This window comes from Thamnophis sirtalis, unplaced genomic scaffold (assembly GCF_051295495.1).
Source record: "Thamnophis sirtalis isolate CommonGarterSnake01/CBP01778 unplaced genomic scaffold, rThaSir2_p1.2 scaffold_4, whole genome shotgun sequence".
Lineage (NCBI taxonomy): Eukaryota > Metazoa > Chordata > Lepidosauria > Squamata > Natricidae > Thamnophis > Thamnophis sirtalis.
Window position 1 is genome coordinate 66281283 of NW_028261384.1, and position 26426 is coordinate 66307708.

Below are 26426 nucleotides of genomic sequence, written 5' to 3' on the forward strand. Positions count from 1 at the left end.
AGAGAGAAATAGAAGAAAAAAACCAGTTCAGTTTAAAAAATAAGAAGCATTTGTAAAAATTCCATCAATAAAAAGATTAAAGAAAAATAACACACTAAATTTGACTCAGGCTTAATCTCGCCGCTTAACCTCTTCTCCCTTCAATTTTAACTTTACTTTTGATCTTTTAGGGTGTTCTCTCATTTAATAATAAAATTGATCTCACCAATTTGACACACTTTCTCTTCCACTTTCCTTCCATTCTGGAGCTGTCGCAACTTTCAGCAGCTTTAATGGCTACTTGTTTGCCACCAGAAAAAAGAGCTTCTCCTGGATCTACCAGGGACTTTGCAATGTCCCTGGGATCAGCAGGATGTGCCCTTCTCTATCACCGTCTCTATGGGATGGTTTAGGTCCAAAGGACCATCCAATGGCCGAGATATTGATGGCAATCTTGGAACTTCAAGATTGCACATTGTATTGTCGTGATGTCAGCTCCGCCTCTCCAATTCCCTACAATTTTAACTCTTGGTTCGATTTTAGTTTTCCTTGCCCATCCAATAATTCTTTGTAAGTCAGAATCCTATTCAAATTTATTATGCTGGGGTAAATCATTGCTTCCATGGTTGATATCCACCTAGGAATTTTAGTATAGAAATTTCTTTTAATCCAAATCTCTAATAAATTATCTCTCCCCTGGTGTCTCTGAAAGTATTTATGGGCTTTGTTCTTTCCCTCCCAGATAAAGGTGTGCCAGTTCAGCTGTAAATCATGTCCTTCTATCATCACTATTCAACTATCCCCTCTCTAGCCATGTTATAGCTGCTGCCTGATAGTAGAGTTCCCAATCTGGGAGGCCAAACCCTCCTTTGATTCTAGAGTCCTGCAGGAGCTTTAGTTTTATTCTAGCTTTCCCCCCAAACAAAAGGAATTTTAAAATTATTTTATTTAATCCTACAAAAAAAATCCTTAATTTTATTGGTACAGTTTGAAATAAAAATACATTTTTGGTAAAATATTCATTTTTATGGTTGCAATTCTTCCAATCAATTATATTTGTAATTTAGCCAAATTTTCTAAAACTTTTTGTATTTGTTATAATCATTTTTAGTTATCTTCTTTTATAGTAGAACATTTAGCCATCAGCCAAAGACCAAGATGTTTTACTTTTTGTACTATTTGTATTTCCAATAACCTCTCTAACTCCTCATTTTGCCTTTGTGTAAGATTTTTGGTAATTATCTTGGTTTTGTTTTTATTTAGTTTTAGCCCTGCAACCTTTCCAAATTCCCCTATTTCCTGAATTAATATTTTCCCTGTTTCAAGGGGGTCTTCTATTATAAAAATGATGTCATCTGTGTTTTATATTCTTCCTTTTTTATATTTAACTCTTTTTTTCCTCTAATCTATGTTAATAAGACCTCCAACAAGAGAATAAATAAAAGAGGAGATAGTGAGCATCCTTGCGTAGCCCCTTTATTTATAGTAACTTTCTCTGTTAGTTCTCCATTTACTATTATTTTGCCTGTTTGTTTTGAATATATTGCTTTAATCAATCTAATAAATTTTTCTCCAAATTTCATAATAGTTAATTGTGTAATTAGAAATAGAAACTGCCAATTTAAATTATCAAAAGCTTTTTCTGCGTCTACCAATACTAATGCTAATTGTTTCTCTGGATGTGCTTCGTAGTACTCTAGTATGTTCATTGTAATTCTTGTATTATTTCTTAATTGTCTTTTGAGTAAAAATCTGTTTTGGTCTGAATGAATAATTTTATTTAGTATTTTTTGAGTTTTTCTGTGATAATCATAGTAAATATTTTTTAGTCAACATTTAGCAGCGAGATTGGCCTATAATTCTTAATCAATTGATTATCTGCATCTTCTTTTGGGATTAGTGTTATAAATGCCTCGGTCCACCAATTTGGCATTCTAGCATGCACTAGTACGTCATTATATTTCTAACAAAATTTCCACAGAGGTCTCCTGAAACTTTTTATATCTTCATACATAGCCCCATACATAGGCTTTAGTAGTGTCTCGTAAGTTTTGTAATGTTGTTTGTTCTTTCCTGTTTTCTTTGAAAAAAATATCCAATTCCTTATCATTTGTTTTTGGTTTTTTAAAATATTTTTTTATTTGACATTTTCCAAACATTAAAATCACAATTACACTTTCACAGCTTTCTGTTATCAGTATTTCTTTTTTCTGATTTTGGGTTTTTCATTTTCCATTCTATTATTTTATACATATTCTTCTTTGTTTACTTTGTTTACTTTCTCATTTTTCATATATATATAATGGCCTTTTCTGTTTCTTTGTTTACCACTATCATTTTACTTTCTGATTTATCTAGTTTCTTTTCTGTTTGTTTCGTTCTAGTTTCTACTATTTTTATTTTTTGCTCATTTTGTATTAACTTTTCCTGCATTGTACTAGTTTGCATATCTCTCCTTTCACCTTCCCCATATCACTCTTAAGTTCTTTAAGAATTTTTGTCACTACCTCCTGCATCTTTATTATTGTCTCCTGAATTGAGGTTAGGGTTCATTGCACGTTCTGTAGATTTATAATGGAGCCTGATTTCTCACCTCCTTGCATGCTTTCCACTGAACGTGGTCCTGATGGGGATGCTATCGTCACAGTTGTTTTCTCCCTATTTTGGTGACTGTGGTGGTTGTACTCATCATTTTAATGTTTTTAAAACAGTTTTTCCACAGTACCATATATTCCTGTTTTTTCCTTTATCTCTCTTTTTTGTCTTTTTAAAATTTCCATCATTAAAAATTTTCTTTTTCACTGAGTATTTTCCTCAGATTTAACCAATCTTTTATGTATACAGCAATCCCCCTTTTCTTATTTTGTGCTTATACCAGGTGCAGTTTTCCTACATTTAGAGCATTCTGAAATATTGCCATGTTTTTCTTTAATATGAATATCCTGTAGGCAAACAATATCCATATTTTGTTTTTTGAGTCTTGTTAATGTTTGTTTTTGTTTTGCAAGTTAATTGATGCCATTGATATTCAGAGATAGCATCTTTATTTCAACTTCCATCTTATTTGTATGTAGGTTTTGGTCCTTTTCTCATTCTTGTCTCCATTTGTGTTCTTGTCCTGGCTCCCTCTCTCTCCTGTCCTTCTGTTTCCCTTCATTCCCTTATGTCTTGTTCCAAGAGTTTTTCCTCCAATGTCTGTTCTTACTGACTCTTATTTTCTGCTTCTTCTCTACTATCTTGCTCTTTCTCTCCAATTATATAGTGGTCACAGAACTCTTGAGCTTTCTCCAGGGAGTCAATTTTTTTTCTCCTGCCAGGAATGAGCCATCTGAACATGACTCTGTATTTAAGCAGTTGGGTATATAAAAAATGGTAACTTCTTTGTTCTCTTATTCATTTTGGTATCTGTTTTAATGTTATAATTTCTTTTCCTTTGTAAACCAGAGGTTCTTGTTTTGCTGTAGACTTGTTTTTTCCCTTGTAAACCTTACATGTATGTTTCTTGGGAGTTTTATGTCTACATGTGGATCCTATACACTTCATCTATCTCATTTTCCACCTCTTGTTAATTTTTTTTGTAGGGGTTCAGCCAAACATTTTGCCATTAATTTTGGAAGTTCTCCCTCCCTACTTTACACTATATTTTGGAATTGAAGGTAAAATGTTGATTTCTTCCTCTCTAAATTTATTATGGCCTCTTCCAGTTCTTCATTTACCACCATAATTCTACTTTCTGTTACATCCAGTTTCTTTCCCACTTGTTCTGTTCTAGCTTCCACTGTTTTTATTTTTTGTTCATTTTATGTTATCATTTTCAGCATTGTGCCAATTCTATCATCTAATTTATGTATCTCTCCTTTCACTTCTCCTATATCACTCTTGATTTATTCATGATTTTTTGTCATCACCTCCTGCGTCTTCATCATCGTCTCCTGAATTAACCTTAGAGTTGTTTGCATATTCTGTAAATTCATAGTCGAGCCTGATTTCTCTCCTTCCAGCATGCTTTCCAGTGAATGTCTTCCTGATGGGGAGGCTATCATCGAAGTTGTTTTCTTCCCTCCTATTTTGTGCTCCTGCTGCTTTCTCCCAGAGCTCTGGCAGGCCCGCCGAGGAGGAGCCTGGACGAGGCTAAAGCAAGAGCCGCGTAGGCGAAAGGCTGGCCACTCGGGGCTTGGAAGGGGGAACGGAATGCGGGTCCTCTGCTCTTGGAAAACCTGGGGAGGGAAGCAAGGCTGGCCCGTTTCCTCCCGGGACTGCTTGGAGACAGAACCGGGGCTGTGGAGACTCGCCCGCGGCCGGCTTCTCTGGAGCGGAGGGGGGGGGCGATAGAAGCTGAATTGAGCCTCTTGCCACTGCGGGCCTGACTTGCAGAGTGCAAAAAGAGGAGGGGGCCTCTTGGAACACCCCCCCACCCCTCTTTGCCTTTCACCTCTGCGGCGCTCTCTCCAGCCTCGTCCGGGCTCCTCATTTGAAGAAGTCAGTTTCTTTTTACCACTTTAAATATTCTTCAGGGAACTATTTCTGTTTCAAATGGTGAACCAAATAATACATACATGTTGCAGTGAATTTTGGGAAGTGTTCAAGAATAACTATAATTTTCTATAGGAAACTGACCATTTCAAAATGATGTCCCATATTACTACACTTATACACTCGGTCAAACATCAAATATCACTTTATAGCTGCATATTATAGGGGATGGATGATTGGAATTTTGAATTCCTCCCCCCTGCCCCCTCCCTCGGACACACCTTTTCCAGCTGTGTCAGAGGATTATTTCAACTCTCCTCTTGTCCGCCATGATGAAAATGTAAAAAGAAAAAGGCAACTTAGGCAAGACCTTCTGCTCCCAGACCAGGAGGCAGAGGACCACGTGCCTCCTTTACATAAGGAATTTTTTGCCTTTTAACCCTTGCTTAACTCGGAGGAAGGGTTAAAACGCGAAAAATTCCTTATGCAAAGGAGGCCCGTAGTTCTCTCGCCTCCCCCTGCAGTTAGCACTAAGCAGAGTCATTCTGGCAGCAACTACCTTAGCCTTTTTCCTTTTAATTTTTATTTTCTTTTCCTCATGACACTGGTGAGGCCCCACCTCCCATGACTGCAGGTCCCTGATATTTATCAATAAATGCCTAAGTACTTTAAATAATATGATATGCATATAATAAATATTACATATGTATGTATGTATGTATGTATGTATATACCGTGTGTGTGTGTGTGTGTGTGTGTGTGTGTGTGTGTGTGTTATATTTGTGCTGATAAATAAATAAATAAAGGGAGACTAATATAAATCTATTTCAACCTATTTAGCTCTAATCAGCTCGCCATACCCTTATTGGGATTCGAACCTGTGCTGTGTTACATCTTAGGCAGATGTGTTAACCACTGAACCACAAGGTCCTCCTCCTTATCAGCTGAAGCCAGGGAGGAAGGTATATATTTAGTGTCACAACCCCTGGTATGCCCCAATTATGGGAGGAAGCTAACAGCTTCCATTATCTGTCAATCGGCTCGTCACAAGAGTCCTTCACGACAGAAACCCAATATTTTTACTGTTGCCTTGGTTATATTTGTGTTATATTTGTGCTGATAAATAAATAAATAAAGGGAGACTAGTATAGATCTATTTCAAGCTATTTAGCTCTCATCAGCTAGCCATACCCTTATTGGGATCCAAAACTGTGCTGTGTTAAATCTTAGGCAGATGTGTTAACCACTGAGCCACAAGGTCCTCCTCCTTATCAGCTGAAGCCAGGGAGGAAGGTATATTTCAATGTCACATCCCCTGGTATGCCCCAATTATGGGAGGAAGCTAACAGCTTCCATTATCTGTCAATCGGCTCATCACAAGAGTCCAACACGACAGAAACCAGACAGAAACTGTCGCCTTTCTTATATTTGTGTTATATTTGTGCTGATAAATTAATAAATAAAGGGAGACTAGTATAGATCTATTTCAAGCTATTTAGCTCTCATCAGCTAGCCATACCCTTATTGGGATTCGAACATGTGCTGCGTTACATCTTAGGCAGATGTGTTAACCACTGAGCCACAAGGTCTTCCTACTTATCAGCTGAAGCCAGGGAGGAAGGTATATATATAGTGACACAACCCCTGGTATGCCCCAATTATGGGAGGAAGCTAACAGCTTCCATTATCTGTCAATCGGCTCGTCACAAGAGTCCATCACGACAGAAACCCCATATTTTTACTGTTGCCTTCGTTATATTTGTGTTTTATTTGTGCTGATAAATAAATAAATAAAGGGAGACTAGTATAGATCTATTTCAAGCTATTTAGCTGCAAATCAGCTAGCCATACCCTTATTGGGATTCGAACATGTGCTGTGTTACATCTTAGGCAGATGTGTTCACCACTGAGCCACAAGGTCCTCCTCCTTATCAGCTGAAGCCAGGAAGGAAGGTATATATTTAGTGTCACAACCCCTGGTATGCCCCAATTATGGGAGGAAGCTAACAGCTTCCATTATCAGTCAATCGGCTCGTCACAAGAGTCCATCACGACAGAAGCCCAATATTTTTACTGTTGCCTTTGTTATATTTCTTTTATATTTGTGCTGATAAATAAATAAAGGGAGACTAGTATAGATCTATTTCAAGCTATTTAGCTCTCATCAGCTAGCCATACCCTTATTGGGATTCGAACCTGTGCTGTGTTACATCGTAGGCAGATGTGTTAACCACTGAGCCACAAGGTCCTCCTCCTTATCAGCTGAAGCCAGGGAGGAAGGTATATATTTAGTGTCACCACCCCTGGTATGCCCCAATTATGGGAGGAAGCTAACAGCTTCCATTATCTGTCAATCGGCTCGTCACAAGAGTCCATCACGACAGAAACCCAATATTTTTACTGTTGCCTTTGTTATATTTGTGTTATATTTGTGCTGATAAATAAGTAAAGGGGGACTAGTATAGATCTATTTCAAGCTATTTAGCTGTCATCAGCTAGCCATACCCTTATTGAGATTCGAACCTGTGCTGTGTTACATGGTAGGCAGATGTGTTAACCACTGAGCCACAAGGTCCTCCTCCTTATCAGCTGAAGCCAGGGAGGAAGGTATATATTTAGTGTCACAACCCCTGGCATGCCCCAATTATGGGAGGAAGCTAACATCTTCCATTATCTGTCAATCGGCTCGTCACAAGAGTCCATCACGACAGAAACCCAATCTTTTTACTGTTGCCTTTGTTATATTTGTTTTATATTTGTGCTGATAAATAAATAAAGGGAGACTAGTATAGATCTATTTCAAGCTATTTAGCTCTCATCAGCTAGCCATACCCTTATTGGGATTGGAACCTGTGCTGTGTTACATCTTAGGCAGATGTGTTAACCACTGAGCCACAAGGTCCTCCTCCTTATCAGCTGAAGCCAGGGAGGTAGGTATATATTTAGTGTCACATCCCCTGGTATGCCCCAATTATGGGAGGAAGCTAACAGCTTCCATTATCTGTCAATCGGCTCGTCACAAGAGTCCAACACGAGAGATACCCAATATTTTAATGTTGCCTTTGTTATATTTGTGTTATATTTGTGCTGATAAATAAATAAATAAAGGGAGACTAGTATAGATCTATTTCAAGCTATTTAGCTCTCATCAGCTAGCCATACCCTTATTGGGTTTCTGTCGTGATGGACTCTTGTGACGTGCCAATTGACAGATAATGGAAGCTGTTAGCTTCCTCCCATAATTGGGGCATACCAGGGGTTGTGACTATATATATATATATAGTGTGTGTGTGTATGTATATATGTATGTATATATACACTATATTGCCAAAAGTATTTACTCACCCATCCAAAGAATCAGGATCAGGTGTTCCAATCACTTCTATGGCCACAGGTGTATAAAATCAAGTACCTAGGCATGCATACTGTTTTTACAAACTTTGGTGAAAGAATGGGTCACTTTCAGGAGTTCAGTGAATTCCAGCGTGGACCTGTGATAGGATGCAACCTGTGCAACAAATCCGGTCATGAAATTCCTCACTCCTAAATATTTTACAGTCAACTGTCAGCTGTATTATAAGAATGTGGAAGTATTTGGGAATGACAGTAAGTCGGCCACAAAGTGGTTGGCCATGTAAACTGACGGAGCAGGATCAGTGGATGCTGAGGTGCCTAGTGCGAAGAGGTCGCCAACTTTCTGCAGAATCAATTGCTACAAACCTCCAAATGTCATGTGGCCTTCAGGTTAGCTCAAGAACAGTGCTCAGGGTTCCCATGGCCGAGCAACTGCATCCAAGCCATACATCACCAAGTGCAATGCAAAGCATCGGATGCAGTGGTGTAAAGCACGCTGCCACTGGACTCTAGAGCAGTGGAGATACATTCGCTGGAGTGACAAATCGTGCTTCTCCATCTGGAAATCTGATGGACGAGTCTTGGTTTGGTGGTTGCCAGGGGAATGGTACCTGTATGACTTCATTGTGCCAAGTGTAAAGTTTGGTGGAGGGGGGATTATGGTGTGGGGTTGTTTTTCAGGTGCTGGGCTTGGCACCTTAGTTCCAGTGAAAGGAACTCTGAATGCTTCAGCATACCAAAACATTTTGGACAATTCCATGCTCCCAACTTTGTGGGAACAGTTTGGAGCTGGCTCCTTCCTCTTCCAACATGACTGTGCACCAGTGCACAAAGCAAGATCCGTAAAGACATGGATGACAGAGTCTTGTGTGGATGGACTTGACTGGCCTGCACAGAGTCCTGACCTAGATAGAACACCTTTGGGATGAATTAGAGTGGAGACTGAGAGCCAGGCCTTCTCGTCCAACATCAGTTTGTGACCTCACAAATGCACTTCTGGAAGAATGGTAAAAAATTCCAATAAACACACTCCTAAACCTTGTGGACTGCCTTCCCAGAAGAGTTGAAGCTGTTATAGCTGCCAAGCTTGGACGGATGTCATATTGAACCCTATGGATTAGGAATGGGATGTCACTTACAGTAAGTTCATATGCAAATAAAGGCAGGTGAGCGAATACTTTTGGCAATATTGTGTGTGTGTGTGTGTGTGTTTGTGTTTGTGTGTGTGTGTATATATATATATGCGGTTGAGTTCCCCAGACTTATGGCACTGGGGGACTTCAATTTGCCTTCGCTTGGCGAACGCTCTGATGGAGCACAGGAGTTCATGGCTTCCATGACAGCCATAGGCTTGACCCAAGTAATCCAGGGTCCGACTCACTCAGCGGGCCACACACTCGACCTCGTATTTCTCTCAGAGCAGTGGAGTTGTGATCTTGGTTTGAGGGGCAGTGAGATCTTGCCCCTGTCATGGTCCGACCACTTCCTACTGAGGCTCGACTTTCGGAGACCAATCCCCTGCTGTAGGGAGGAGGAACCAATTAGGTGGTTCCACCCCAGGCGTCTTATGGATCCCCAGGGTTTCCAGACGGCGTTTGGCGTTATGCCTGATACTCTCGCCCGCAGTTCGGTGGAGACCTTAGTCACTCCTTGGAACTTGGTAGCGTCTGAGGCTCTCCACCGAATTGCGCCTTTACAGCCGATCCGCAGCAGTGGATCCAGGAGGGCTCCTTGGTTTACCGAGTACCTCTGGGAGATGAAGCACCAAAAGAAACGCCTAGAGCGCCGCTGGAGGACCAGTAAATCCGAGTCAGACCGAGCACTCTTAAAAGCCTGCATCGGAGCATATCTATCGGCATTACGGACAGCCAAGAACAACCACATTGCCGTTCTGATTGCGTCCTCTGAGTCCTGTCCTGACGCCTTGTTTAGGGTGACCCGCTCCCCCTTAAACACGAGGGTTGTGGGGAACCCTTTACATGGTAGAGCAGAGGAATATGTCCAGTTCCTCGCGGACAAAGTTGCTGGGCTTCGGATGGACCTGGACTCCAATTGCGCAGAGCCAGCCGAGGTACCGGGGGAAGGTCTTGAACGACACCTCTGGACTGATTTTCAACCTGTTGCTCCTGATGAAGTGGACAAGGCCATGGGAGCGGTGAGTGCCTCCACATGTGTACTGGACCCGTGCCCCTCCTGGCTGGTCGCGAACAGCAGGGAGGTGACGCGGGGCTGGATCCAGGCAATGGTGAATGCCTCTCTTCGGGAGGGTTTCTTTCCACCGGCATTGAATGTAGCTGTGGTGAGACCCCTCCTGAAGAAGCCATCACTGGACCCAGCCAGTTTGAACAACTACCGTCCAGTCTCCAACCTCCCCTTCATTGGGAAGGTTGTTGAGAAAGTGGTGGCTTCGCAACTCCGGCGGTCCTTGGATGAAGCCGATTATCTAGACTCCTTTCAGTCTGGTTTCAGGCCTGGCTACAGCACGGAAACCGCTTTGGTCGCACTGACCGATGATCTCTGGAGAGCCAGGGATGGAGGTCATTCCTCCATCCTAGTGCTCCTTGACCTCTCAGCGGCCTTCGATACCATCGACCATGGTATCCTTCTGCGCTGGTTGCGAGAGGTGGGGGTGGGAGGCACCATTTTTCGGTGGTTCTCCTCCTACCTCTCGGACAGGTCGCAGTCGGTGTTAGTTGGGGAGGAGAGGTCGACCCCTAGGCCCCTGAAATACGGGGTTCCTCAGGGTTCGGTCCTGTCCCCCCTGCTATTTAATATCTACATGAAGCCATTGGGTGAGATCATTCGACGGCACGGGATAAAACACCATCAATATGCGGACGATACACAGTTGTATCTGTCTACCCTGTGCCAACTCAGTAAAGCGGTTGACATGATGTGCCAGTGCCTGGAGGCTGTTAGGTCTGGATGGGGGTTAACAAGCTTGTACTCAATCCAGACAAGACTGAGTGGCTGTTGTGTTTTCCTCCCAAAATCCTGGTCAATATTCCATCACTCAGGCTGGGTGGTGAAAACCTACGCCCCTCAGACAGGGCTCGCAACTTGGGGGTCCTCCTGGATCCACAGCTGACTTTAGAACACCATTTGTCGGCTGTGACCAGGGGGGCATTTGCCCAGGTTCGCCTGGTGCACCAGTTGCGTCCCTACCTGGACCGGGAGGCACTCGCAACAGTCACTCACGCCCTCGTGACCTTAAGACTGGACTACTGCAATGCGCTCTACATGGGGCAGCCCTTGAAGAGTATTCGGAGACTTCAACTCGTCCAGAACGCAGCCACGCGAGCGATTGTGGGTGCACCGCGGTACACCCACGTTACACCTATCCTCTGCGAGCTGCACTGGTTACCGATCAGTCTCCGGATATGCTTCAAGGTGCTAGTCGTAACTTGTAAAGCCCTTCATGGTATTGGATCTGGGTACTTGAGAGACCGCCTGCTGCCAATTACCTCCCACAGACCCATTAGATCTCACAGGGTTGGCCTCCTCCGGGTGCCATCTACCAGCCAATGCCACCTGGCTATTACCTGGGGAGGGCCTTCTCTGTGGCAGCTCCGGCCCTTTGGAATGAACTCCCCGCAGGGATTCGGACCCTCACCTCTCTCCAGGCCTTCCGAAAAGCCGTCAAAACCTGGCTTTGCTGGCAGGCCTGGGGGTGATGAGTTCCCTCCCCTCTCGACATGTATGGTTGTGCGACTGTTGTCTACTTTTATTATTTGTATTTTGTCTTTTATGTTCCCCCTTTTTTCCCCCCTTGAATTGTTCACTGCCCTGAGTCCTCCCGGAGAAGGGCGGCATACAAATAATACAATACAATACATATACATATACATATACATATACATATACATATACATATACATATACATATTTATTTATTTATTTATTTATTTATTTATTGCTGGTCACCACTCCACACACTCCACCAAGTTTTATAGAAAGACGACAGCTCCGATCACACCTTACTCGCACAAGCGAAAATTCCCTCTCCATCGCCGATCCCTCTGAGATCAACTTTGTCCCGGGTGGGGGGGGGCTCAAAAAGAACGAAAAATCGAGTGAAATAGAGCAGAGTCTTGTCTGTTCCCTTGCTGCAGTGGGATGCCGGAAGTCTCCCACCTCCTCTTTTTGAGTCCTTGTCTCTTCTGTTGTTCCCTAGGGGGCTATTTCTTTTTTTTAAAAAAAAAAACTTTAAAAGTGTCTCACCCAGATGAATCCCATCTTCATTCCATCTTCTCACTCTTCCAGGGGCTACCCTAGCTTTGTAGCAGCTCACAATGACTGCTTTCCCATCTGTCAGTTTGGGGAGCTTTCTCCAGATCAATCAGGGAGTTTGTGGACTCCCTGAAATCAGCAGAGTGTGCTCCCCTCAATTACCACCTCTACAGGGTGGTTTAGATCCAATTAGGATTCCCTGAGATCTGGGATATTGATGGTCCCACAGAGCTTCCCATGGGATGGGTCATTTCGCAGTGACATCAATCATGCCCCTAGTGTGCTTCTGAGAAGGGAGAGGGAGTGGGAAGGGAGGGAGGGAGGGAGGAGGGAGAGATGAAGAAACAAATTGGGAGGATCAGGGAGAAAGGAACCCCCATGCACCCTTTCTGACCCACATTCCCTAATGCACACCTCTGACCTGCATGGCACCTTTTTGTTCACCCAATATAATTCCTGGCCTACGTACATTGCACCTCTGTGTGCTGCCCTGACTTACTCCCAAGCAGCCCCAGGCACCTTTTCCAACCCACACTTCTCTCCCACACTTTCCCTAATTCATACAGCACTTCTTGCACTTCCCTCAAACATTTATGCACCCTTCTCAACCCTTGCCATCCTTGTGTGCAACCCAAGTGGCATCTCTTGGATATCCCAGTACTCCACGTTGCCCCACCCAGCAAATGATCTTGAACTTGCAGCAATCTCTGTCCTCCTGCTGACTTCTTCATTGACTTCACAAGCTTCCCACAAGCAAAGTAATGGGGAAACTGTCAGAAATTCGAGTGAGGGATGGAGGAAGGGAAGGAGAGAGGGAAGTGGAAAGAAGGAAGGAACAGTGATGAATGAATGAATGAATGAAGGAAGGAAGGAAGGAAGGAAGGAAGGAAGGAATTTCTAATGCTTCCTATCATCTTGTCACAAGGAAATTCAATGGGAAAACTGGCAGGAAGTCAGAAGTTGCTCATCATGTTTCCACTGCTTTTTTGCCCATCCATAATCATTTTGTTTCTCTCTTTGGTAAGGAAATATGTCTGCAACAATGACCCAATGGCACATGGGTTGCCTAGTTGCCATTAAAACTGGCTCCTTTACAACTAAATGGAGAAATGTGAGAAGCAAAGTTAATAAAGTTCTGTTCATACTCAGAACTAAAACATCTAAAAACATAAAAATGAAAGTATGACTGGAATAGAAGACAAGAAAATGATACGTAACAAAATCTCTCTTGATTTGCAGGATAGATTGTTATAATGAGCTTTCTGTAGTTAAATGAGCTTTGGGGGAAGAGGCAAACACACAGTATAAGGATTTCCTTGCTGGATAAAGCATAAAAACATTGAATATCTTAAAGATTCTTCCATGCATTCCATCATGCAGTGAAACAGTATTGGAAATTCTATGTTCTCCAATTGTTGAAGTACATTGATTTGAGTGTTAGGTCCTTGTCCCACTCAGGGAATATCCTTCCTTGACAATTTCTTCTGCTTACATGTGCTGAATCAAGGATCATCATTCATCCTTTTACAAATATGTTAGAATATTTATCTAGGTGCCTAATGGACCAAAAAGCAGGATATAGATTGAAATAACACACAGTCCTATCTTTCCATATAAAGAAGATTAACTACTAGTTATTCATTTTCCCCACTTATTGTGTTTGTAATAGATCTTCCTTTTATGCTGACCTAATAAATAATCTTATTGTTTTGTGGATGTTTTGGACTTTAAAAAAAGTTATTAGCTTTAAACTCCCAGAAGAGCATAAAAATGTTTCTATTTTTTGACAAAATCAAAAATGCAGATACATATACTGGTAGATATACATGCTTAAAATTCATAATCACAAATAAAAAAAATCCATCTTCTGTGATTTTTTCTTCCATTGCTATTTATTTAGATAGAAAATGTCTTTTGGAAACCTTGGTAGAGAAATGACTGGAAACAATGCAGGATTCCAATAATTTAACCACTGGTTCTCTGTTCTAATGACTAGCTGGGTAGGTGTGGCTGAGTGGTCATGTGACTGAGTGGGTGTGATCAACTCAACATCAGTCACGTTGAGGGGTGCCTTGCCATAACTGGCCCTGCCTCACCCCTCCCCTCCCTTTCCCTCCCAGCCACTCCTTGTTACACCTCTCTTCAACCTACAACCACAATTGAGCCCAAAATGTATGTTGCTAAGTGTGAAATTTATTAAGTGATTTTTCCCCCATTTCATAACTTTTCTTACCATATTTGTTAAGTGAATCACTAATAGTTGTTAAGTTAGTAACGTGACTGTTAAGTGAATCTGGCTTCCCTGTTGACTTTGCTTGTCAGAAGATTGCAAAGGGAGATCACATAACCCTCAGAGACTACAACCATCATAAATGTGAGACAGTTGTCAATCATCTGAATTTTTATCACGTGACTGTGGGGGTACTGCATTGGTCATAAATGTGAAAAATGGTCATGTCACTTTTTCAGTGCCATTCAGTGCCATAGTGACTTTGAATGGTCACTAAATGAACTGTTGTGAGTCAAGGATTACGTGTACAAAAATACAAATAATTTCTTTGCTTGCAAAAACCTGCCCTAAATACCAATCATTAGATTAGAAATGGGGGAATATACACTGAAGATCAATGAGTCACAGCCATCATGGAAACCTAAACTATTCTGTCAGAATACTTTCCTTTTCATCAGCAATACCTGCAACCCAGAGTTACAAATCAGGCAGGGTGCCAGAGCACCTTGAGGAATTAAAATAGTTAAAATGCAATGATAAATACCAGCAGCCAACTCTTGTTCATAAAGTGAAGCCCTTTAGCAGAGCGGTCATTTAAGCTCTTCAGAAAGTGTGCATACTTGGCCTACAAATTGCTGAACTAAAAAGACAAATTAACAAAGTATACAGGAGACCCAAGTTCAAATCTCTGCCCTCCCAAGCTTGTCAGGATCACAATAAAATTAATACATGCCCCAGGTATTTAAATAAATTTCTAATTACTAAGCCTTATTATCATGAGAGAAAACTAAAATGAATTGGAGGGAGGATCCACCCCCCAGCTCCTTTAAAAAAAATATATCTTACTATCAGTGAGCAATCATGTGCCTTGGCACCTCTGAAGCAATGTAAGAGACTCCTATCTCAAATGTGCTTTTTCAAGAGGCAAGTGGACTTTCTGGAAACCAAGAAAATCCAGTTGCCTCTTGAAAAAAGCACCTTTGGGACAACCATGACCTGGATGACTGGAGAATCCGCATACACAAGAGACTCCTGTGCTTAGTGAACTGACAATGCACCATTTTCCACCCAGAGAAGCAATCCTTTTTGTTATTGTGTTTGCAACTTCCCCCAGCTCATTAAACTAGAAAAAAATTGTACAAAATAGAAGGGGCAAGCATGGTCACTATTAGTGCTCTCTATTAAAGAGTAGCTGCATCATATTACATTCAGATAATTTCCCCATGAACTTGAAATATTACTGTCTAAATTAATGCAGCCTAACATACAGGTTATGCAGGTTGCATAAGAAGATGAATTAATTGGTCACCTGAACTACTTATATCGTAGGTGGGTTCCTACCAGTTTGGCCTGGTTCAGCTGAGTAGATAGTAACTTGGCCGGCTACACCTCTGAACCGGTTCTATTGGTGGCACTACTGCCACCTGGCAGTAGAAAAAGCTAGAACCCACCCCAGACATATATCTTTGAATTGCCTTAATGCTTATAATAAATAAAATAATAAAAAGCAACAGCTATGGCATTTCAAATTCATGATGTTATTACAGTACCATTGTAGAAAGATCTTATGTGCAGAATTAATAAGATAAAAGCTCCATTTATAAAATATTTAAAATATGAAGAAAAAGCCATATCTAACTCAGAGCACCATGCTGTTTTATCTATTGAAATTCACCTCTTTTTTCAACTTTACTGACTTTATTTTAATTGTTGATATTAGAATTCTTTTAGTATTTTGTGCAAACGAAATGGATCTTTTCCCGCATAAACAATTCCCAGTGAAAATTTGTACTGTTCAAGTAAAAGTAAAGCCATATAATAGCTGTAGATTTCTTACATATTACTTAGAATAGCAATAGCAATAGCAGTAGACTTATATACCGCTTCATAGGGCTTTCAGCCCTCTCTAAGCGGTTTACAGAGAGTCAGCATATTGCCCCCAACAATCTGGGTCCTCATTTTACCCACCTCGGAAGGATGGAAGGCTGAGTCAACCCTGAGCCGGTGAGATTTGAACCGCTGAACTGCTGATCTAGCAGTAGCCTGCAGTGCTGCATTTAACCACTGCGCCACCTCAGCTCTAGAAGATTTGGACGGTGAGATCATTACTATATTATTGTTTATTAAATGTATTTAAAATATGTCAATTCAAAGTAGCACAAGAAGTCAACCAATCAAACAAATCTTTATTATAGTCAAAGGCCAGCATATTGACTATTCACCAGGTCTCTCAGTTCTGAGAGTATATCCAGCAAATGATTTTTTTTAGCTTAGAATTGCTGTCTAGGGCTGTTCACAGAACTAAATGTATTTTTCAAATATATATGTCTCCCACTTCCAATTGGTTCTAAGCAGCCTCCAAAAGTACAAAAATAATTGAATCCACACCATAAGAAAACTGCAAAAGCTACTTTTTAGCTAACATGAAGGGAGTACTTCATGTACACTTGCAGTTTCTTTCACAAAAAGGTCATCACATAGAGTGAATCTGGGGTGTTCTATCTAAGCCAGGGGTTACCAACCTTTCAGACCTCAGGGACCACTAAATTCATAATTTTAAATCCTTCAGTTCTCCTTGACTGCCCAAACAATTCTGAGAATATAATATTACCAAGTTATCATTCTAGAACAATAATTTCCAGTTAGATGTCTTTTTTTAGTTGTAATTCATAATGGACTTCTCAAAGTCTGAATAGAATAATACTTTTCATAATATGAAACAGAGGTCATCAACCTTTCGGACATCAGGGTCCAAAATTTTAAATTCCATGGACCAATAATATGAACCCAGTGCTCGCTCCCTCTCTCCCTCCCTCTCTCTCCCCCTCTCTCTCTCATAGATGATAGATAGATAGATAGATAGATAGATAGATAGATAGATAGATAGATAGATAGATAGATAGATGTATATATGTATATATATATGTGTGTGTGTGTGTGTGTGTATATATGTATATGTATATGTATATGTCTGTCTTTCTGTCTCTTCTCTTTCTATCTCTCTCTCTGTCTTTCTCTCTCTCTGTCTTTCTATCTGTGTATGTCTCCCCCCCCTCTCTCATATCTTTCTCTCTCTTATTCTGATTCTCCTTGTGGGCTCTTCTTCAAGTCTTTATTGGTGCTGGACACACCTCTTTCGCTCAGTGAGACACACTCACCACCCTTCAGGCTTTTCCGCAAAGCTATCAAGACCTGGCTGTTCCGGCAGGCCTGGGGCTGATAAGTTCCCAGCCCCACTTGAATTGTTGCGACTGTTGTGTTGATTTTAAGCCGTTTTTTGTATTTGTTTTTGTCTTTGTTTGTTTTTGTATTTCCCCCTCCCCACCTTGTTTGTTAGCCGCCCTGAGTCCCTCAGGAATAGGGCGGCATACAAGTGTAATAAACATACATACAACACACAACCTGCTCTCTGACCTGAGACACTCACCTGACCCTGCTGCAGCCGATGCGCTGCATTGTAATGGCTCCAGGAGGAGGAGGGGATCCAGTCCCCCCCCCCATTGTGTTGCATGCTAAAATTAACTAAATTTAATTTTAAATTTAAATTTAGCTAGGCAAGGAGCTACAAGAGCAGTGGGCAGGCCATGGAGGCACCAACAGCAGCAGTGGAGAGAACCAGCTGGGCCGGGCCAGGCCAGTGTCTAAGAGTAGAGAGGAAGTTGTGTGTCTCCCTGAGTGACTGATGTGCACGCAGCACCAAAAAGGGGTGGAAGAAGTACCTACAAGGCCCAGCAAGAGATGAAGCAAGTACAGGGGTGCTTTGCTCCCACTCTGGAATATGGAGTGAGTCTCCATCCCCTGCCCTTAACTTCTCAGGCCAGGTGAGGAGTGACTGTGAGGGGAGGAAGAGGGGCAGAGCCAGCCATGGTGGGTTCAGCCAACAGGGAGCCACAGCAGGGGGATGAAGGAGTTGTGAGTTGCTGACACCTGTTGCTTCAGCCTGCCTGCATGCCACTCCCCCTTGCTACAACAGCACCATTACCTCGTTTCAGCCAGAGAAGGCTGCTCTACTTCTTACACATTGCACTACCTGCAAAGTTGCACATTGCACCTACCAACTTTATGGATTTCCAGCCCTGCCACGAGCTGCCTGGCCCATCCCTTATTCCAGAACTGTAAGTCACAGGACTGGCCCATAGATCATCCCTCCACCCGGGTGCACTGCAGACCATCAAAATTTTCTCACGGACCACCAGTTGCTGACCACTGGTCTAAACCATACACATATTTTACATATTTAGTAAACTATGTACTTATGAAAGCTTTCTCTATCTCTAGAACAGTCATAACAGAATTCCAACATAATTAGGCCTTAAATGTGAAGGAAATATGCATTTAAAAGCCACAACCAGTCATTTGATGTTTCTGATTTATACTTGATATTACATTTCCTCAAGAGAAAAATCTAATAAAAACTCTATGCTTTAAGGACTATCCCTGTGATATAACCTCTCTTGTTAATGTATCTTTGGGGAAAATATTTATTGGGGAAGTGCTGCAAGCTGAGATGGAAATAGTTTCACAAGATCGTATTACAAGATACCTACTTATGTTCCAATAGATTTGTTCCTATGCAGACTAGCATACTCCTTGATATATAACAAAGCTATGACAAAGTTTGTAAAGTAAATTAGTCAAAGAAACATGGTATTCTGAGCCAGACTTCTCACCTCTTTTAAACATTCCTTTTGACCTCACATCAAGTTACTGAATAGCAGTCAATATATGCTTCTATATGAAACAGTAAATGTTAATAGTTTTGAAACCAGAAGTCAGAAATGGCAAATAATTCTGGAAAGGTATGGTTTTGTAATATACTGTACTTGTAAATATATTGCACTTGTCAAGGATGTCCCTCAGTTTTGCCCTAACCTGGAAGATTGTCTTTTTGTGTCAATTCTACAATTATTAGTTAAATATTGACTAGAATTGTTGTTGACGTTAGAGCTTTGGACTTGGATTCTCCATATTTCTTGAAACTTTTGTATATGCCTTTTATTTGGAAGAAAACTGCAGAAGAATTGGAAACTCCTGGTATATAAATTTGGGCTGTATTCCAAATTCATCACATTGGATTTTGCCATTTTAGAAACTAATAATGGATTGATTAACTATTATCCAAAAAAAGAAGGATACAGGAAAATGTTATAAAGGAATGCTCTTATTATGCATATCACCAGATAGAATGGATGTAAGACTCCTCCTCCTCCTCTTCTTCTTGTGTTGTTGTAGAGAGTCTCTCCCTTCGGGGTCTTTTTGTGTGGGTTGAAGGGGGGGCAGAAATTCCAACTCGGGGTTGGCTTCGGCCTCCTGGTGCGGGGCTTTTGGCGAAGGCTGGATGGAAGTGCTGCTGGTGGTGAAGAGCTGGAGGACCTAGTTCCAATGGGACTGCATCATGGCCTGGAATTGGCTGACCATCTCAACCCAGTGAGCCTACAGGCACTGGTACCTGGCCTTGCACTCCCGCATGTCTTCTCTTTGCTTGGAAAGCCTATGCTTGTAGTCCTCAGTGAGGTGCTTCTACGAGCCTCCTCAGTCAGATCCAATTTGAACTGCGTTGTTTTGCCAACTCTGTCTCATGGTGCATGCTTAGCTCCAACAACTGCTTTCTGTTGGGACCCTAAGGAGCCCAGGCGGTGAGGCAAGGAGTGACTTTGAGGGGAGGGGCAAGTAGAGGGTGGCAAGGCACTCCTCAATGTGAATGACATTGAATTGGCCATGGTCACCCAGTCACATGACCATATAGCCATGCCCACCAGCTGATCAATTATTAAATTATGAATTTAGTGTCCCTGAGAGCCAAAATGTTGGTGACCCCTGATCTAACTGATACCCATCTGCTAAAGACTTTTCTAAAAAAAAATCTCTTCCATTGAATCACTACATTTATTGCAGCTCTGAATGACTGCCACATGAATAAATTAATTTACTAGATATGCATAGATAAAAAGACAAGGCATATAATGCAATTGAAATAATGTAAACAAGGCAATTATAACCCTGAATAATACTAAGTAGTTATAATCCTCACTCAGCTTTTCAAAAAAAAAAATTAAAAACACAACCCTATATTTAATTGGTTTTGAATTGAGTTTTGGGTTTAGAAGAATTGTCCTTTAATACCTCATTTATATACTTCAGAGTATAAGATGCTCCGAAGTATAAGATGCACCTAGCTTTTGGGAAGGAAAACAAGGGAGAAAAATCTGCCTCTGCCTCCTTGCAATTTGCCTCCTTGCAGCAAACAGCAAACAGAATAGACAATATACACTGTTTGTGGTGTTACATTTCAGACTATACTTGTACAGATGCTGTTAAAATTGATATGGCTTTCTGGAAGTATACATTATTCTCTACTATTTAAAAGAAGATAAAATAGCAATGGGCCTCTTCAGATCAAGCATTTATTTAAAAAGCTTCTTCATTTTGTAAGTTGTCTAGAACAATAATCTGGCTCTGCCTTCCAGCAATTTGCCCCTTTCAGCAAATAGCAAACTGCCCGTTTCACTTTCAATTTAAGTTTCAACATGGGCCTCCTGATGATTAGCTGTTTCAGGCTGTTAGCCTATTTCCACCTCTGCAAGCCCCATCTTCCCGTTTGCTGCAAAGAGGTAAATTGCTGGAAGGTAGAGGCCAAAGGGTGGGGGCCAGTGAGTGGGCAGGGCTACATTTGGTGTATAAGACATACCCAAATTTTCACCCTCAATTGGGGGGAAGATGCATCTTATACTCCAAAAATACGTTAAATTAATAACATACATGAGTTGCTTCATGTTGGTTTATTCTTTCTGAAGAATCAAATTTAATATGCAATGGTAGAATGCAATACTGAATTCTATTAAACAAGTTTCTTCTTATTGCATGGGAAATTAAAATATTTTTCCAATTTGAGATAAATGATGTTATAAATACATTTAAAAAAACAACAACCCCGGTAGGTAAAGAGTGATGTTAGCTGATGTTTTTCCTAGATTATCTATTATGGCCTAACCTTTAATGAATGTGGCTCTTCTCTGAAGATTAAAATCACCTAAAAACAATGTGGATAGAAGTAATTTGGAACCTTTTATTGGGGAGGTAGTGATATGGAAGATGAGTGATAGATTGGTCATACATAACTAGGGTGACCAGACGTCCCGCATTTGGCGGGACAGGCACGATTTTTCATCATTTTTCCCGCATCCTGCCCGCTTCTCAAAAAAAAACCCTTTATTTTGGCGCTCGCTGGCTCTCCCGCCCATCATCAGCTGCCGCTAGCTCGCTCATTCCTTTCCCCCATCTATTCCATTCTACACTAAAAATCTAAGCCAGCCCAGCCTGCCGCTCACTGATTGGCCTGGACTCCAGCCAATCAGTGAGCTGGCTGGGATGGAAAACTTTAAGCACGCGTGTCAACACCTCTCCATTAATTAATTAGGAAAGAAAGACCACAAGACTCCATGTGTGGAAATCAAGTGTACTTTTACTAATTAAGAATGATTAAAGGCATAGCGAAGCGAAGTCTGATTATTTAGGCGCGAAAGCAATTGATATATAGAATAGCCCATTCCCCACCCCTTGGCATCACAGTTCCAGTCCAATCATAATTCTTCCAAGTGTCAGGTGTGAGATAACTTCAAAAGGCATCACAAAGATGGAATGTTGGTGCCGTTAGTCCTGGAGGGAAACACCCACGCATGCGTAGTCCGATCAGCCGGTGAACTCCAGAACCTTCCTCCAGCACAATGAGTAACCCCTCCCAAATACCATGCCCTCCCTCCCCGTTTCATGGCGGCCGAAGCGATAGCAAAGCAGAGGCTGACAACGCGGCATCCCAGCCAGCTCACTGATTGGCTGGAGTCCGCTTAAGCACGCCGCACTTTTCCATTTCATTTCGCCTTCGCCATTTGCTTTTGCTTTTGCTGCTTCACTGGTGAGTAACCGGTGGGAATCGGGAGGCTTTGCCGCTTCGGGTGGGCGGTGGCAGCCTTTAGCAAGGGAAGGCCTTCCCTAGGGAGTCTGGCTTCCCCCCCTGCCCGGCCTCCTCCACTAGCCTTTGTCCCTCCACAGGGCGACTGGGGGGAGAAGACAGCCCTCCTCTCCTTCTCCCCCTTTGCGGAGTTGGGCGGGCGGGCCGTCTCCTCCCCCCAGCCACCCTACTGTGGAGGGACAAAGGCTAGTGGAGGAGGTGAGGTGAGGTGGGGGGGAGCCAGACCGCGGCAGCTACTGCCAGCCCGTGGCCTCCCTACCCTGAGAGAGAAACCTGGGAGAAGATGCGGGGGGGGAATTCGCATGAAGCGGGCTGCAAGAGAGAGGGAGTGAGTCTGGGGCGGGTGGATGGCAGTGAGATCGCCGCCCGGGAGCTGCCAGAAGCCTCCCCCCCCCTTTCCTTCCCTCGGCTGCGAAAAGGATGAGTGGGGGGCGGAGCTGCAGAGGGTCTGGGCCGAGACGGGCTGCGCTGAGGTGGGGAGATGGATAAGGCAGAGCTCCAAGCCGTGAGTTTCCTTCTGTGGCCTCCACCTCCACACCACCCAACAATAGCAGGCCCCGAGTCGCGTCGTGGGAGGATGCACCAAAGGTACCGGGAAGGGGCGGCCTTTGTGGCGTAGGTTAGCTCAGGATCGGTCCCCAGCCCCACCGCTTTTAGGGGCTGGAGGAGCGGGCAGTGGTGGGGATAAAGTTGAAGAGCGCTGGCGGAGAGCCTGAGGAAGGGGTTACTTGGGGGGGGCTTAAAAGGAGACGGCCGGGTGGGAAGAGGGCGAGCGCTTTGGAAAATCTCTGAAAATGGAGCGCTAGCTGGGGAAGCCACCGCTGCAGCAGCAGCAGGAGCCCTTCAAGGGAGCCCCTGAGCTGCGAGGGGAGGGAGAGATGCCCCGACTTGGGAGCCATGTAGTTTGAAAGAGAAGCAGCAGCTGCACGTTTCCAAAAAGCTCTCCCGGAGCCGGCAAGGGACGTGTGGACTGAGGAGCGTCGGGCGCATGTAGGATTTGCTGGAGAGGAGGACTTGGTGCTGGGTAGGCTCGGAAGGGCTGTAGAGAGCTTTGTGGGGCGGGGGGAGGGAGCGACGGGAGGATGCACCAAAGGTACCGGGGAGGGGCGGCCTTCGTGGCGTAGGTTAGCTCAGGATCAGTCCCCAGCCCCACCGCTTTTAGGGGCTGGAGAAGCAGGCAGTGATGGGGATGAAGTTGAAGAGCGCTGGCGGAGAGCCTGAGGAAGGGGTTACTTGGGGGGGGCTTAAAAGGAGACGGCTGGGTGGGAAGAGGGCGAGCGCTTTGGAAAATCTCTGAAAACGGAGCGCTAGCTGGGGGAGCTGCCGCTGCAGCAGCAGCAGGAGCCCTTCAAGGGAGCCCCTGAGCTGCGAGGGGAGGGAGAGATGCCCCGTCTTGGGAGCCGTGTAGTTTGAAAGAGAAGCAGCAGCTGCGCGTTTCCAAAAAGCTCTCCCGGAGCCGGCAAGGGACGTGTGGACTGAGGAGCGTCGGGTGCGTGTAGGATTTGCTGGAGAGGAGGACTTGGTGCTGGGTAGGCTCAGAAGGGCTGTAGAGAGCTTTGCGGGGCGGGGGGAGGGAGCGGCGGGGAAATACGGTCTTCGGGGTGGGGAGAAGAAGCAGTTAGTCTCTCGACGGGTCATCCCGAAACTGGGTTTTGGGTTGTGAAGTTCCGCTGTTGGGACGCGATGAATCTGTAGCGGAGGAGCGGGATCCCGAGGGAGGCTGTTGTAGAAGGGCGAAATCTGAGATTTCTTCGCTTCTGCGGCAGCATAATGTTTGTTCTTTAGAGGAAGGGGGGGAGAGACCACTACAGTTGCATTTCTTTTCTTGCTGGGGATTTAGAAGTCTTATGCTCACTTTTATTCCCGGGAAAAAAAACAAACCCGAGCCTCCGCCGTTGTCCAACCCTCGCATTTCCTGGCAAGAAATCCATCCCCCATTATGATGAGGTACGCCGGCTTTCGATTGGTTAAGGCATCCTCGGCATCCCCCGGGTGATCTCCAGGCCCCCGGCTTCCCCATCTCCTCTTCTATGGGGAGATGTGCATCATAATGTGGTAAGCCGCCCGGAGTTACCTGTGTGTGAGGTGGGCTGCCCTATGCATTTGTGTTTGTGCGCTGGAGAGAGAGTGAAAAAGAGAGGGAGAAATAATTATATTAATTAGAAGCAGCGGTGGCAGACATCAGACATCGGCAGCGACTGTAACGACTGCTCGGGCGAGGTGCGGAGGTAGAACGGAAGGTCCCTCCCGCCCACGACGACGGCTCCAGCCATGGATGAGCAGGCTGGCCCCAACAACAACAACGCACTGCTCTTGCCGCCACCTCCGGATGGAAAGCAACCACGCCTGTGCGGCCCCTGTGCTGTGGTGGGAAGCGAGTCTGCAAGGTGTGGTTGCTTCCCACCCGGAGGGGGCGGCAAGAGCAGCGCGTTGTTGTTGTTGTTGAAGAAGATGCCGGGGCCAGCCTGCTCATCCATGGCTGGAGCCGTTGTCACGGGTAGGAGGGACCTTCTGTTCTTCCTCCGCACCTCGCCCGTGCGGTCATTACAGTCGCTGCCAACGTCCGCCACCACCGCTTCCCTCGTCCGTCTCGATCCCTGGAAGCAGGCGTCCGCTCCGCTGTCAACGCCTTGACAGCCACCCCAGCCGGCGGCTACCGGGCCTCGCTGGAGTCAATTGCAAAACCGCGTTCAGCGCTTTGAGGACCTGAGGCATCTTGGGAAATACAGTTCCCTATCGGAAAGAATGGAGTAGCTGCGAATTTGTAACAACAACAGAAGATAATAACTTGGTGCTTCGCAGGTTACGAAAATCTCAAGTTTGATTTGCACACTGTTTTTTAAAAGTTAGATAAAGAAATTATGCTGTGAAAGTGACTAGAAAGCCTCCCCTCCCCTTCCTGTGTGTGAGAAAGGAAAGGAGAGGAAGGAAGGAGGGAGGGGGGAAGGAAAAGAAGAAGGGAGGGGGGGAGAAGATGGAAGGAGAAAAGATGGATGGAAGGAGAAAGAATGGGAGAAGGAGGAAGATGGAAGAAGAAAAGAAGAAAAAGAAGGGAGGGAGAAAAGAGGGAAGGGGGTAGGAAGAAAAGGGGAAGAGAGGGAAAGAGCAGAAAGATAAAGAGGATGAAGTTGATAGGCAAGAGGAAAGGAAGGAAGGAAAAAAGAAAAAGGGAGGGAGAGAGGAAAGAAGAAAAGATGGAACTAGAAAGGAAAGAAGGGAGGGAGGGAGGAAAGGGGAAGACAGGGAAAGAGCAGAAAGTCAGAGAAGGTGAAGGTAGATAGGCAGAAGGAAGGAAGAAGGAAGAAATAGGAAAGGAGGGAAGGAGGAAGGAACAGAAGCGAAGAGGAAGAGAGAAATGGAAAGAGCAGAAAGACAGAAGGTAGATAGGCAGAAGGAAGGAAGAAGGAAGAAATAGGAAAGGAGGGAAGGAGGAAGGAACAGAAGCGAAGAGGAAGAGAGAAATGGAAAGAGCAGAAAGACAGAGAAGGTAGATAGGCAAAAGAAATGAAGCTGAAAGAATGGAAGGAGGAAGGAAGAGAAAAGGAGGAAGGGAGTGAGTGAGGAAAGAAGAGAGGATGGAAGGAGAAAGGAAGGAAGAGAGGGAAAGAGCAGAAGACGGATAAGGTGAAGGTAGATAAGCAAGAGGAATGAAGGAAGAAGTGAGGTGTCTCAGGGAGGGGGAAAACATTTAGTGACCAAAGTTACAATGGCATTGAAAAAAGTGACTGATGACCATTTTTCACACTTAGCGACCGTTGCGACCATTTTTCACACTTAGCGACCATTGCAGCATCTTCATGGTCACGTGATCAAAATTTTGTTTGGCAACAGATTCGTATTTATGCTGGTTTCAGTGTCCTGGGGTGACCTTTTGACAAAAAATTAAATTTTTAATCAAGCCCCCACCCCCCTGGTCAATGGTGTCCCTCTTTACCAATCTGAAAATCTGGTCACCTTATACATAACTGATCTGGGATCTCCTATTGTCAAGTTATTGATAACTTAAGTAATAAGGTGTATCTGCTTATGTTTTAATCTTTTGCTAAGAAGGATTGGGATCAGCCCACTTCTTTTATCAGTTTTTATCAAGCTCTGCATTTGTATTGTATTTGTTAACTAAGTTGGTAAAGCTTTTGTTCATGGTGGTTTTTTAAAATAAATCAAAATTTTCATATAATTTCCTGAATACTT

The 26426-nt window shown here is 43.7% G+C and overlaps 1 protein-coding gene across 1 annotated transcript in view; it reads left to right on the forward strand.

Annotated features, from left to right (window-relative positions):
• Positions 1-26426, forward strand: part of BMPER (BMP binding endothelial regulator) — a 461522-nt gene that overhangs the window by 330930 nt on the left and 104166 nt on the right. The window lies entirely within an intron of this gene.